This window comes from Rhopalosiphum maidis, chromosome 3 (genome assembly GCF_003676215.2).
Source record: "Rhopalosiphum maidis isolate BTI-1 chromosome 3, ASM367621v3, whole genome shotgun sequence".
NCBI classification, from domain to species: Eukaryota; Metazoa; Arthropoda; class Insecta; order Hemiptera; family Aphididae; genus Rhopalosiphum; species Rhopalosiphum maidis.
The window spans coordinates 58,899,133-58,915,198 of record NC_040879.1 but is presented as its reverse complement, the minus strand read 5'-3'; the positions used below and the strand labels follow the sequence as shown (position 1 = coordinate 58,915,198).

General features: G+C 24.4%; 1 long non-coding RNA gene across 1 annotated transcript in view; it reads right to left on the bottom strand.

Annotated features, from left to right (window-relative positions):
* LOC113556097 overlaps window positions 1-16,066 on the bottom strand; it is a 38,676-nt gene that overhangs the window by 3,759 nt on the left and 18,851 nt on the right. The window contains exon 2 of the long non-coding RNA XR_003405447.1: window positions 10,040-10,181. This is a non-coding gene — a long non-coding RNA (uncharacterized LOC113556097). The remainder of the gene's footprint in view (window positions 1-10,039; window positions 10,182-16,066) is intronic.

Here is a 16,066-nt window from a genome sequence, read left to right as displayed (position 1 = left end):
GTTTAAGTTATGTATACCACTCAAATAAACAAATCTACCATTTAAATAAATTTGATTTCAAAATTTCCATTAATAATTATAGTTTATAGTTTATTTCTATATTATTAAATATCTAATGTATAGTATTTATGTTGTATGATAAGCGTAATATATATATATAATATTACACATTATTGCCTGTACTATAGCTAAAGAATGATCTCATTGAAGATTTTTAATTATTTCAATGATTTTAATACCATCAAGTTATTATTTTTTTTTCTACTTGGTTAAATTAACTATAGAACTAATAGGTATTCTGAAACAGCAATATTTACATAAATTGATATTTAATTGTAATTAAAAACAATATTTCTTATATACTTAGATACCTATTATTGAAATATCTAGATATTTTATTTTCATTCTTAGCAGAGTTAACTGTAACTATATTATTAAAATATAGTTAAAATGTTTTAATTAATTCATAAAAACGTTATTTGGTTATCATTATTATATATTAAGTTTTTACTTTTTTAAATGCCAACATATATTATTTTTAAATTCATAGACTTATGAAGAAAAATATTTACTGGATATTTCAATGAATTTACAAAAATCGATTTATTAACGAGTATCTAGTTGATAAATTACGAGTATATTGAATTATTGCGGGTAAAATATACTATAACTTTATGTAAAGTACAGTCACCCATCACTAGAGATGTAAGCTTGAAAATTTTCAATTAAAAATTATTTTTCATTGAAAATTTTGAAAATATTAGTTTTAATGTAGTTTTGTTAACTTAATTAGTTTTTAATATATTAAATTTATTTTTAAATATATTCAAATACTTTAGAAAATGTCTGTTTCATTTTTATTTAAATTGTAACAAGTATAATGTCAGAGTCAAAGAAAACACTTATAATAAAAATACTATTTTAATACAAAAATTATAATTTGGATAAAATAGTGGAAGTGATTCAAACAATAAATTACAAAAAAAAACAATAAAATTATACACTCAACATTTATACTGAAGCAAAAAGACAACATTTTTAATAAAAGATAAAAATGCACATTTATTACCGAGTTAAATATTATATATTGATATAGGTATATATAATATATATTTAATGATTTTTATTTTGAATTTACTATATTATTATGTTCAATATAATAACATCAAAATAATATTATAATGGGTATAAATGGTAATAAAAGTACATAGTTTAAAATATATTTATGAATATATGAATAATAATATAATTATAAATTACAACTACAACTCTATAACATCAAAAGATTTATTTGATAAGAAATTAATATGATAAATTATAAAATTTTCATACAAATTTACATCACTACCCACCACGCTCCGTTCAACAAAATTGAAATAGGTTCCTATCGATATCTAATTATCTATTCGTTCTAAATTCTCCGGAAAATATTCTGCATAAAATCAATTAAAACCGAAAAATTAAAATGATTAACATGCCATTCAAAAAAATAAAAATCTAAAATATTGTAATTATAAAAAAATATTAATCACAAACATAATATCAAAAATGTTGTTTTGTAATGACTTCAAAGTATGAACTTTGTGAAAATTGTTGAAACGAGTCTTACGCCCTTATGTTAAAAATATTCATTATATAAAAGATTATAATTTATGTAGCAAACATAAAGCATATAAGTACAAGCAATACAACTAGTATATAAATATAATAAATATAAATGATAACAATAAAAAAAATATAATTTAATAATTTATAAAAATTTAAAGAAATTTTACTTATCTATGTAAATACTAGTTTGAAATCTTACAAAGTTAATAATTACTTAGTAGTTAACTAATAATATGTAAGTATGTAATTAAAAATTTATTTTAATGACGAATATAAATTACAACAAAATGTTTAGATACAGACGACTGGGTATCATTACTGTTTGTGTTCGTGTTAAAAAAAAATACTAAAAAAATACAATTAAAGCTCCTGTAATGTTATGTTGCAATAAACCATTGCTAATTTTTTACCGAAATCCAATATACTAGCATAATATATAGTCAAATCAGGCATTTAGTAAAATTAAACATTTGTATTCTAAAAACTTAACTATATTTTCTATTAATTATTTATTGCTATTTTATAAAAAATAAAAACTATGTATTATTAATTAATATGTAAAACACGTAGGTATATAAAATATGTTTAATTTCGAATCCATCGGTACTATTTTTTTAAAACTTAAATCATAAATATATATAAATAATTACTAATTAGATGTGATAGACGTAGAATCTATCGAGTGATTCTCAAACTTTTTTGTCATGGAGCCCCCCTAAATTTAATGTGAAACTGTCAAGGCCCCTTTAATCAAAATCATTAATTCCTTTATGTCCTACCAGGAGTAGGTTAGGTATACATTATATATGTATTTCACAGCCCACCAGACACCAATCGTTTATCCACGGCCCCTAGTTTGAAAAGCTCTGACGTAGGCAATAATACAAGTATATATTATATACCCTATAGTCTATAGTACGAGTAGTAAGTACTATATATATTCGTATTAAATAAAAATCCAATCAACATCCGATGGAAATTTTAAATGGTTCATGAACTATCAGGATCACGCAACCAAATATTTATTTCGTCGACCATTTACTTCAAAACGAGCCACCAAAGTTGCATACGAACTTTTAAAAAAAATGTTGGAACAAAGAGCATCTCAAATACTTCAGTCTGATAATGGAAGAGGTGTTGATTAAAATAATATACAGTACTCACTAGCCACTACTCGTACTATGGACTATATAGGGTATATAATATAGTCTACATCTATTACCTCTAATTAGTAATTATTTACTTTTAATTATTAATTATATAAAAATTTTACAATGTAATATGTTATTTAAATGTAAAGGATATAAAATACATGTATAGAGATTTAAATCTATTTTTCGAATTTGTAATCAAAACGTTAAAATAATAAAATTTAAAACTGTATTATTAAATGACTATAATTATTACGATGATCATCAATTAATAATAGCTTACTTTTGAAATAATTAAATAATTATTGGTCTATTTTATTTTCGCATTTTTTAAATTTTTTATTTTAAAACTATACATTCTTTGTATCTATGATATTATTATTTAAATCGTAATGGTTATTTTTTATAATTTTTATTAAATTTACTTTGTAATTTAAAAACTTTTAGTAATAATTTAGAGTGTGGACGTGTGGTTATGCACACGTCAATAATAAGCAAAGCAGAGTAGGCGCAAAACCTTCAACAGGGATAACATGACACAAAGTTCATGCATATTATACCATATTACAGTTCTAAACATCATATTTTACAAGTGTTGATAAGTTTGTACTAAGTTTAATATTCCATTATATTAACAACTTATGAACAACAACAATATTCTAACAATTAACTAGTATAAGTAGAAGCAACGCTACACGCTCTAACGTAATCAATACGTATATGAACATCAAATTGAAAATAAAATAGCAATACGGAGTGATACATTTAACGTAGGATATTCAAACATTATTTCAGAAAATATTAATGCTTTTGTATAATTTTTAAGTTTTTTACACTTTTAAATTACAACATCCATTCTTAATTTCATATTTCAAAGCTGAATATTATTCGGAGTATTTCGATCTATCAAAAACAAATTTTGAACAAGTAGTTAATAAAATATGACTAGAGAACGGATTTTATTGTAAATACATATTTTAATTGGAATGAGATATTTTCTATCTGATAAAAAATATAGATAATTTAGATCGTGTATTAAAATAAGCTCAAATTTATTTTAAATAATTTTATATTTTTTGGTATAAATATACATATTTTTATAAATTTGGTAAATAAGTACGTATTATAGGTATAATTGTTGTCAAAAATAATAAGATAAAATACCCTGACATTGACCAGTTAAAAATATATTTCTTAAAGCACAAAGTCGAGTTTTAAAATTCAAAAAATTATATCATGATCTTAATCGTTCTCCAGAGATTATTTTAACGAGTAAGTGATTAATAGAAACCGCTCCATATTGTGTTGCACATTTTGAAAAAATTAAAGAAATAATTATTTCAAATTTTGTTATTGAAACAGTGAAACTAAATCCACTTTACATTTTTAAACCTCAAAGAATATACAGTTTTGCATTGATTCAAGAATCATTTAAGCAATAAATACTTTTATGCTCTGATATAAATATATATTATATTTTGCACATATTATTTTACATTTCATTTACTTTTTTTGTTAAGTTTTTATTACATAAAATCAGTTCCCTGGTTATAAATACTTAAAGTTCAACTTTTTATGTATTTAAGCACTCCAAAAAATATTATTCTTTAGAATAAAGAATTAAAAATGCACGTAATCAACAAAAAAAAAAATTTTTAAAAACAGTAACGATAAAAAAATGTGTATTTTTACCAGTTATATAATATTAATTATATTACACACATATATGTTAACATATTATAATTTTCAAATTTTACATTACTGCAGAATGCTGTAGGTATAAGAATTTGAACAAACATAATTTTTAAATAAATAGACGGTAAAATATTATTTACATTTTTCATAAAATAATAATTTAAACCACACAATTTACGTTAGAAAATGTAATTTGCTATATTTTAATTAAACTGAAAACTGTATTTTAATGTCATAATGCAATTTCAACTTATTATTTACAACACATTTTTATGTTGTACTATTTAAGTATTCACTAATAATTAACAGGTTTTATGCACATATATTTTTCATTTTATTTTATATATTGTAATTGGTTCTTTTCAAGTGCTTACAATAACTTTGTAAACACAATAAAGGTACATCACATGTGCAAAGTTATTTTTAAATAAGTATGATAAAATAACTGTGTAATTTTTAGGTAAAGCCGTATAGGTCGTATTTAAACTAATTATTATAAAATAAATACAACGCACATATAGAAAGGTTAAAAATTAACGAACCATCTATACGTATTTTTATAAATATGATATCTGGTTTTATGCAAAACTTCGTTAAATCTATATTATAAAATTTAGTATTAATCCTTTAAATCATAGACTGTTTAAAGAATTAATTATTTTGCGAAGAGCGTATAGTATATATCTATGCCCATTAAAAATAGGTTAAAGGTTATAGGTTTAATTATTTTTTTTCATAAAAGCCAGCTGAATTTTGCTAATAGAATGGTTGTTAGGATCTCTAGAGAGTTTAATATTTCAAATCGTACGTATATCAGATAAAAATGTATATTTAGAAAAATTCCAAACAATCAACTACGGTATCACCAAAAATAGTTGATACAAAATGTTATTGTGTCACGAAAAAAACGTTTAATAATAAAAAATACACTACCAATTTAAATTGTAATTATTTTAGATAAACAACTATTTTTTTTTTAATAAATAATAGTTTAATACTATGAAAATAACATTAGAATTATAAAATAACAAATAATCTTTAATTTTCTTTCATGATAATTTAATTAATAATAATATAATATTACAATGCATTTATGCAATACCTAATTTTTTTAGGTCATATTTTCCTTTTTTTTGTTCATTTCCCAATATTTTTGATTAAATTTCGTCAATTAACATTTTTGAAAATATTTTAAAAATGTTTCAGGTGAATAGCATCATTAAAGAATCAATCAACTTCAAAATCAAAATTAAAATCAAGTCAACTTTTTTATAACTTTTTTTTTGATAAATAAATACGTTTTTATACATATAAATTATAATATAATAATATAAGTATAAATATTTAAATAAAATTAAAAATCATTTTAAGTTCATATTTTATTGCATTTTTTTTTGACATTTTAAATTAAGGTTTTTTAGTGCATTAAATTCATAGCCCTAATTATAAGTTATTATAACTTATAAGGTTTAATTTATAATTAATAATTATTCTATGTTATCGCTTTAATATTTGTTAGAAATAGTATTCCAAAAAGTTATCTCCATTATGAGTGCAACACTAAAAGTCCAATGGATCCAATAACCTTCTTATTATTTTATAAGTCCTCAATAGTCAATAATCCAAAAGACTATGGCAAATATTTTAAGACATATTTAAAAATATATATTTACGTTAGGTTATTTAAGAATAATAAAAATAATAACTTTAATATTAATGAAAATGTGTAGTTATTTCCCAGTTATTTTAATTCCAAGAATACAATTGTTATTTTGTAAACCTGAAATTTGAATACAAGGTTAGCATTAATAATGATACCTATAGCTAATATAAAATAAAAAAGCGGGCAAGTATATAACCACTTTTCTGTACAGTATGTGTCGAGTGCACTTCGTCATTGAGTAGGTCACTGTATTGGATGTGATAAATTTGAATTCAATGATAAATCATTGCATCGAATTATTATGATTATATGGGCGGAGTCGGCTAGTCAAGTAATATTTCTTAAGTGTATTGTGTATTTTAATATATATATATATATTGAAATTACTACTAATTAATTAATTGTACTATTATTATTACGGTAGATAGAAACAGAAAAAAACTAAAATCGTTAGTTTATCAATAAATTTCCTATTTTATCAAATTTGAACTTTAGACAAAAAAAAAAATTTATTTTCTAACACTCAATTCTTTTTTATAAATCTTGTAAGCAAAACTCATAATATGGAACTTTTTATTAATTTTCAAAGCCTCTGCGTATAAATATTAGAAATATGAATAAAGTTAATTTTTACAAATTTTCTCGATTTTAACGAATCTCATCAAAATTCTAACTTTAAACGATTATAAAAAATTATTGCAGTAAATTTACGCTCAACTCTTTTTTTCAGTAATAACAACTTATGAGGAACCTTGTATTTAATTTTGATTCTAGTTAATTATTTGGATTTAATTTCAAGTATTTAAAATTGTTCATTTTTAAATTACAATAAAATAACAAAATCGATTTAGATGAAACTGAATTTACGTGAATTGTTTTAGTATTATGAAAAGCACTGACAATATTTTTAACAGCAGCTAGACATACTAACTAGATTCCGTTTCCTGTCAGAAAATACATTTAAGTTGAAAATTAAAGTTTTTTTATTGCTACAAAAAGTAATGACATCAGACACAAAAAAAAACATAAATTATAAATTATACATATAGCCAAATATGTATACTAGATATAGTATTTTCCGATGTTACCCAGTGACGTGCCGAAATAGGCTTTTTTGAGGTAATCGCCTAAAGATCAAAGTGGGTAGTTAGGTAGGTGTCGGGCAACGAATTTAACGCGTACGATACTTTTTAGTAATAACTAATAATATTTATTCTATATTAACTATTAAGAAAAAAAAAATGTAGTTTGCCTCAGGTTTGAAAATTGTTCAGCACACTACTGCTCTACCATATCTAAAAGACTACAACTTCTATTTTCTGTTATTTCAAATTTAAAATGAAGCAACAAGGAATGTAATAATTTTACAACGAGGGTTTTATACATATATGAGTAGAGTAGGTATAACAACTGTCATACCATTTGTTAATTAGACTTTTCTTCTATTTTCAGAACGGAAACCATTCCGCGACATTCCATCATATACCATGTAGATATCTTATTTAAACTAATTAGAACTAATTAAAATATACTATAGAGACAAAAAATATCAGCTCGGTTTTGATAAAATCGAATTGTTTTTTTGTTTAAATTTATAAATGAATAACAAAAACTTGAAAATGTCAATAAATATTTAAGCTAACATGTTTTTAAACATATATTTTGGCTCGACATTTTAATACGTAGTTTAGTTCATCAATTGTTAGTTCTTACAAAATTTAATAATTTTGAAAATACAAGGTCACAATTTTTGTATAAAGATTTATAGAAAAACGTTTTAAGTTCAAGTATTAACAAAATTTATCAAAACCACAATAGATATGTTATAAACTATATCATAGCTTGTTGATATTCATCGGGCTCCTTCGCTCAGGTTAGGTTTTAATCGTATTTTTTGTACACAAATACACAATGATATTTTATCTTGTTGTATTTAAATTTAACACATCTTGCATTACTTACTCAAAATATCAAAATCTACAAATATACAGCAAAAGGGAGTTTCCCGGATTTCGTATAATATATCGGTCTTTTACGTGTACACCTACTTCGACTAGTTCGACTATAATACCTATTATATGTGAATATAGGAGTAGCAGTGGGCTGATTGGGCTGTATATAATATACTTATCATAAAACCAAAGTATAGTGTTAAAATGTATTTTATAAAAGTACCTTGAATTAAATGCATCATTAAAACAACTGCATGACTGCTATTACTCATATCATTATAATATACTTTCGTACTGGACGAGATCGGTGCCCTTTTTCGCGTAAGTAAATATTATATTACTCCTATCGCGCGGTTATCAATGATTACATTATTCTAAGTAATTAAAACGCCTATTATAATGAGCGAATTATATAATGCTGTTCTTTATATTATAATATTTTCTTACATTATATTATGTATATATATATATCATAATAAAAAATATAAAATATAGATGATTATTGTTCGATTGGCGGCAGTGCGTACAAAATAAACCTACGCATTGAAGGTCGGAGGTATCATTTATTGATTATATAAAACACAAATATAGACACAAACAACAAATCATTTACAAACACACATCGTATTACCATAATATATATCGGTGGTGGTGGCGGCGGTGGTTCACATGTTTATGCATTAATAATTTGCCTATATAGGTAGTATAATTTATAAAATATATATATATATATTATTATACATAAATATATAGTATAGTATAGTTAACATAATATATTACACATGTATAATGGTGGAAGCAAGAAAAAAATAAAAAAATGTAAAATCTCGACGGTTGTATATATATTTACGTACGCATAATATTATAATGGCCTGCGGTCCAGGACCACTATTATAATGTTCGGTTGTGTGCGTGCTTGTGCGTGTGTGTCTGCGTTTATTATGTGCGTCTGCAACGAAATAATATATACACACGACATCGCCGCGAATATTGCCAAATCGTAGTATTCTATCCGGTGCGTCGTCGTCGTCGTCGTCGTCGTCAGAACGAGAAGAATAATAAAAAATAAAATAATAAAAAAAAAACAAAAACGAGCCGACTATTATGTGTTGCGTGCATATATTATATATATATATATATATATAATTATATACCTCTATTCGCAGTGGCGGCGCGAGAGGGGTTTTACGAAACTATTGTCTCACTATATACGACTAAAACGGGGTGTATACCTATATATACATACCGGATAGGATTCGGTATATATTATATTCCTGCACGTCGTATTTCATCTATACCGCTGCAGAGTATCCCCCATACGGCCATAACACGCTGCACGCGTAGTTACATAATAAAACCTGACGTTCTTGGAAGTATAATCGTGAGTTATACGTATACCTACCACACTGTGGCAGTGTGTTGTCGAGCGTGTTTCCAAAAAACAAACCGGGCGCGAACTATATGGCGGGGCCTGCAGAACATATTATATTATTATAACATCGTGCCCGTGTAATATATTATTTGGAAAAAAAAAACGTTAAAATCTAATACTTATATGGTATAGTAAACGAGTTTAGCAATAATTATATGAATTTTTAAAAACGGTTCAGGTGGACAATACCTCGGGTATTTAAACACACCTATGGGGAAATTCAAGTCGAGTCGCATTTGAAGGGAGCATTTTTTTTGTCCAGTAGCCCAATGGACTTAAACGTTGTTGATGAAAATCTTAATTATATAAGAATTAATTTATAAGACATTTAATAAGTACTGTGTACCTAATATTATCTATGTAATTATTGTCACAATCATAATTAATATATTTTATTGTTTATAAAAGTTCGAGTATAATATTATATAGACGCTTAGTGGCTTAGACATACATATATATAAAATATATTGCAATAGTGATGTAACAATGTGTGTGTGTGTGTGAGAGAGTGTATAAAGAAACATAATTTTATACCTACCAGTTGCAATGTACAGATATATATTTTTAAGTGCAAGCTTTTATTATGTATTCTTTAATCTTCTTTTGTCGAACGAAATGACGCTGATATAACATATGGATCCACTTTTACAAAAGTTTGTATGCAGGCAATGAGTGTGTACCTATAACAACAAAAATATAAACCTTTACAATCTAATTTCTAAACACATTTTTTCATTTCAACGGTAGCTGTATGCATCTGCTGACACAATAAAATGTCTAAAAATTCTTAAAAAAAATCACTTAAATTTATCCATGATTTCTAAAAAAAACCTCGTGATAGTGTTTTATTATTCTTTACCTTTCCGGTACCATTTCAACAGCCTTATTTATAGTATTGTAATTTAATTTGTTCGATCTCTCATGTGTGGAAAAATCTAAAATGACACCATTGAAGTAAATTTTATGTTTTCTTTTGTTTTCTTTTTCGGTTAACAATTATGAGAGAATCAAACCTTTTTACCCCGCTTTCTCTTTAAAAAGTTTATAATTGAAATGAACGCCACTAACTCAAAACTAGTTACCTTTTCACACTTCATATTTATAAATGTAATAATTTGGGATGAAGATCCAAAGCGAACTATTTTAAAAATTAAAAAATTATTGAATTATATGTATTGATTCTAATACAGAGAAAAATGCGGAAAATCGAATGTGACCAACAAATTATTTTATCTAAACGTCCTATTTTCTTTGGTAAAATCAATTTAAAATTCACGAATTACGTCAAAACCCACTATTTCCGAAGGAAAAAAATAACCAATTCCAAATTATTTCAAATCGTATTTCTCTTATTATTTCCATAGTTAATAAATGTTTATAAAACCGTCATTAAATTAAATTAAATTATACAATATGTTGTCTGCTAATAAAATAAATAGAATCGTAAAGTCTATAATTTCATTATTATTGATAATAAATTGAGTCAAAACTACAGCATTTTGCATCATCTATACTATATAATATTATAAAGAGGAAAATTTTGATTATTTGTATTGAATAGGCTCCGAAACTACTGAACCAATTTAAATGAAATTTGGTACATAAATATTTTAAACACTGAAAAAGGACATAGGCTACTTTTTAATACTAAAAAAGGACTGTAAGGGGTTTAAATACGAGATGGTATATATTATAACAAAATTAATTTTAAAAAAGAAAGTAATTAGACATATTTTTAGTATCCTAGCAATCGTTTATATATCTATATATTTGTTACTATTCAATCCTAACCTAACCTATCTCGGTGCTCACCTGAGGTGACTTTTGCACAGCTATCCTATATAATTCTATATAAATAATGACAGACAAAAAAAATATTTTTTACTGTGATTTTGATTATCAAAAATCTTAAATTTATTATTTTTTTAATTTTTACCAAAAATTATTAACGTTAACGTAATATTTTTTTGAAATTAATTTATACGTAATATTGGATTGAAATAGTACAAATAGCTTTGAAATAACAATCAATACATTTAAATGTTAAATTTGAACTATTCAACTACAATATTACTTACAAGATAACAAATAAATGTTAATTAAAATATTGTACATTTTTTGATATAATGACCATAATATATGCATATCTTAAATAGTTTAATCATTCTTAACAAAAATCTATCAATACTCGAAAAAGTGGAAAATAGTACGTCTTAGATTGTTACCCCATATTTGAATATACATGAATATTCCAGTAATCATCAAAGGCATATTTGAGAGAACAACAAGGATAGTGCAGGATAGCGCTCTTAGCGCCTTAGCTTTTAATTTTTATTTTTATATGATTTTCACTTTCTTAAAAATTGTAAATATTTTACTTAATAATACATAAGATTAAACATAACATTATGTCATTATCATTAGTTGCCTAGATGCTGTAGATATTATGATTAAAGTTTCAAATTTGTATTTGCTAAACAGTTTATATTCTTTAATCTTTTGTAAAAAAAAAAAAAATTATTTTTTAGATACATCATACGAATAAAATAAAATAGATTCGACAACCCTCCGCGGGGACACGAATTAAATACTTTCTTTGAAACCGCAATATTTTATTCATGCCTAAAACCAGTGGTGGATCTATGATTTTTTTTTGGGGGGGGAGCGAAATTTTTTATATTATTATATTCATATCATATCATTTTGTAAACACAATATTTAAGATTTGATTTTAAGCCTTATATACATAATATAATTGTCTATAGTACTCTATACGACTATACTGTTATTTATTTATTATTTTTTTTAATTAGATCGAAAAACCAGTTTTGCATGAAAATTTCCGTTTTTTCTAATTTTGTGTTTTTTCCTAACTATTGAAAAAGTGACTAGAATTTTTTTTTATTTTGACCCTCAACAAGGCTTATTTTTCTACCAGAAAATATATATTTAAGTAAAAAATCATAGCATTATTACTGTTTCAAAAGTTCATAACTGACAATGGAAAATATCACACACCGTTGTAAATCCAATACATTCATCGCTCCGGTAAGAAGTTAAAAATGTAATATTGTGATAAATTGGTCATTGTTTAATATAGAATAAGTTTTTATTATTATACTATATAAAACGTTAATTGTTATTTTATAATATCTATGGATACTATATTATTAATAAATTACAAATTATAATGTTGTATTTAATCTAAATATTATGTATTAAAATTAATAAATAAATAAAAAAAAAAAGTTGATTAATTGTTACTTGTATATTAAATTAAATGTGTTTTAATTATCTTGTTATCGCAAACTGTAAGTATATCATAATATTGTATTCTAGTTGCTCTTTAAAATAATCGATTCGCTTAAAGAACTGGTATTCACTAGGTATATTACTTTAATCGAAAAGAAATATTTCTTAGTAAATATTTATAAATTGTATTTAATAAAAATTAAATCAGTTTAAAATAAAATAATACGCGATCCATATAGTGAATTACGAAGAATAAAAATGTACATATTATATAAGTAATAAGTGAACACTATAATTTAAACAATTTCTAGAATGTTCTATAATGTTCAATGGTTATATACCCATGTCCCATATACCACCAGTGCTTAAAATTTCTTACATTTTGAAGTGCAATATTATAATTTATAGCACTATATTATGCATGTGCTATGAATATATATGATAATTGTAAAACTATTTTCACTATATACACATATATTTCATACACAGGCATGACTACATTTAACATATATAATTACTACAATCGGTTAAAATAAAATTATGACATTCTTTAATTGTATTATCTGATTAATATTCCACATACTGCACTAAATAATATAATATATAGTATCGTATTACACACAATTTTAGACCATTTCAGGCATATAATATCTGTACAGCTATTAGGTTTTTAATATATACCACGTTATAAATATAAATTGTTCAGCATTTCTATTTAATGTTTTGGTTTGTGATCATTGTTTTATATAATACCTAATTAAAATATTATATTACCTATTCGATTATAAATTAAATTTAAATTTAAATCATCTAAATCGAGTGAATAACACCGTGCCATTTACCGTTGTCATTTTATAAGAGTACAACTGCACAATTACAATCTGCAACTATTATTTACAAATATTTTGATAATTCGAATTGAATCACGGGAAAATAATTAAATATTACACTTTTTGAAAATAACAAACAACTTAGTTGAGTGCAGTGTTTTATAACCATATAATAATCTATCTAAAACCTATATAGTTATCAATGTAATCATAGAGCATAGTGCATAGATCGCGTCATAGTTCAATATACCTACGGTGCGTAGGTATAACCTATTATAACGACATTTGCAGCAGGTTCGTATTCGCAAATCTCTCAGTCATAATCGAACGTAAATGTTGATACAGTTTTAAACGTTTATTTTATTCGTACACAATACATACACTTATGTCGAGTTGCATGAAAAAATGATTACATTTAACGGTTTATTAAAAATTAATGGACCAATCATGGATCACTATGATAATAATGTTTAAACTCACTATTGATTCATTAAAATATGTTTAGTAATTGTTTATGTAGCCCAACATTAGACAGTTGGATATTCATACAACACATAATACATAAGTATGATTAATCTTATGTATAAAACAAGTACTAATGTACTATTATAAATTATAATTATTTAAGTAGGTATTAAAGAATGGAGATGGAGTTGACGCATCAGAGTATAAAGTGGAGAGTTTGGCTACCTTCGAGATGTTTCTTATTCTCCTTTAAAGTCCTCTCGAAAATCATTAACTTATATTTTGTCAGTTTGTTAAGTGATTAAATATGTTTTTTTTTTTTAATACACATCTATTATTTTTAAACAGAAACGTATAAAAATCGACCTACTAGTTATTTTTTTAAGATATATCCATACATAAAACCACGTTTATATTATATGCAATCGTACATAGTGAATCGTTAATGCGCATTAGATTAAGCAAATGATTCGGGAGTCAAGTGCATATTAAATATACCTCGTTTATATGCAATTGTTATTGCGTATTTAAGTTACCTTCGATTTCATCAATCGTATTAAATATTTAACGCACATTAGCCTAACATAAATTAGAAATACGTTTATATCTATATGCATCTATAACTTCCAAATTACAACGATCTAATCATTCTATAAACTCTTAACGTATTATAACATATTAGTAGGTATCTATATGTTTAATATAATTCTTACACTAACTCATTGTTTGTTACTATCTACGTTTTATCATAATGTTATAATTTATATACCTTATACTTATACATACTTTTATAAACTTATAATATTTTAATTTAAAATGATTTATTATAATTATAAATGTATGTGTTAAACATCAAATGCTGATTAAATTCGCTGTACTATGTACTATACTGTCTGTTAAAATTTAAATTTAAATTTTATTCTGTAAAATGAAGATTATTATTATTATAAATTGTTTAATGTTTTGCATTCGTAATTAGTAACTTTTGACGTACGTGTAGTCTTTAATAAAGTTGTACACTGCATGTTATCCGTCAAATAGAATAGTATAACAATTTTATCAATTTCGAAATTGTTTTGTTTTAAAGCTACATTAAAACTAGTAAAAGGCCACCTAAAAATTGTTTAATTTACTTATTATTTTTGTTTTATAGTTTTGTTTTTTATTATATTATCCATACCTTTTTGCAGTATATTGGTAGGTAGGTACTCTGCTAATGTTGCAGTGATGACAGTAATTGTATTATAATATTATTATTCGTTATTATTTGTAAATCAATAGGTACTTATAAGTATATTATTGTTAACGTTTCGTGTAAGAGCTTTATTTATTAAATATTTGAGGATTTTAGGCGTAGAAATGGGAAGGGAACAAAGCCTTCTACAGCTTATTTTAAACTTTGATTTTGCCTCCCGTAACAACTAAATCTTTTAGTACACCCATCGTACGAGTTATTATCATATATTCATATAAACATTTTTGTTTTAAAACTGTACTTCTTTTTGCTATCACAATAATACAGAATAATTAGAATACCATTATACAATTAATATAATATTAATTTTTACTCGTCGGTACCTAGCCATACTTAACCAGACTTACATAAATACAAACGTATGGATACTATCTATATAGTATATATGTATAAAGACCTAGACACACTTAGTAGTGCGTGTGTGTTATTTTCTATATTTCAGTAATTAAATAAATTGCAAGAAAAATGTTGATTTCCCCAAATTTATTTAGTAAAATTAACATGATTTAAACTCTATTAGGTGTGTGTGTGTGTGTGTGTGGTGGAGGGAAGGGGATCTAGATAAATAGCTATAGACATATAAACACATTTTCAATCATTATTCCAAGTAAGTTATTTTTAGTTTTGCAAAAACTATGCTGTGCAGCCCATATTATACAATATTGCGGATGATGCATTGTTCTAGACCGCACATTATTTTTAATGTTATCTTGTATAAAAAATAATGTAACCGTTAGCGACAATGGAAATTTTCGCGCCACCG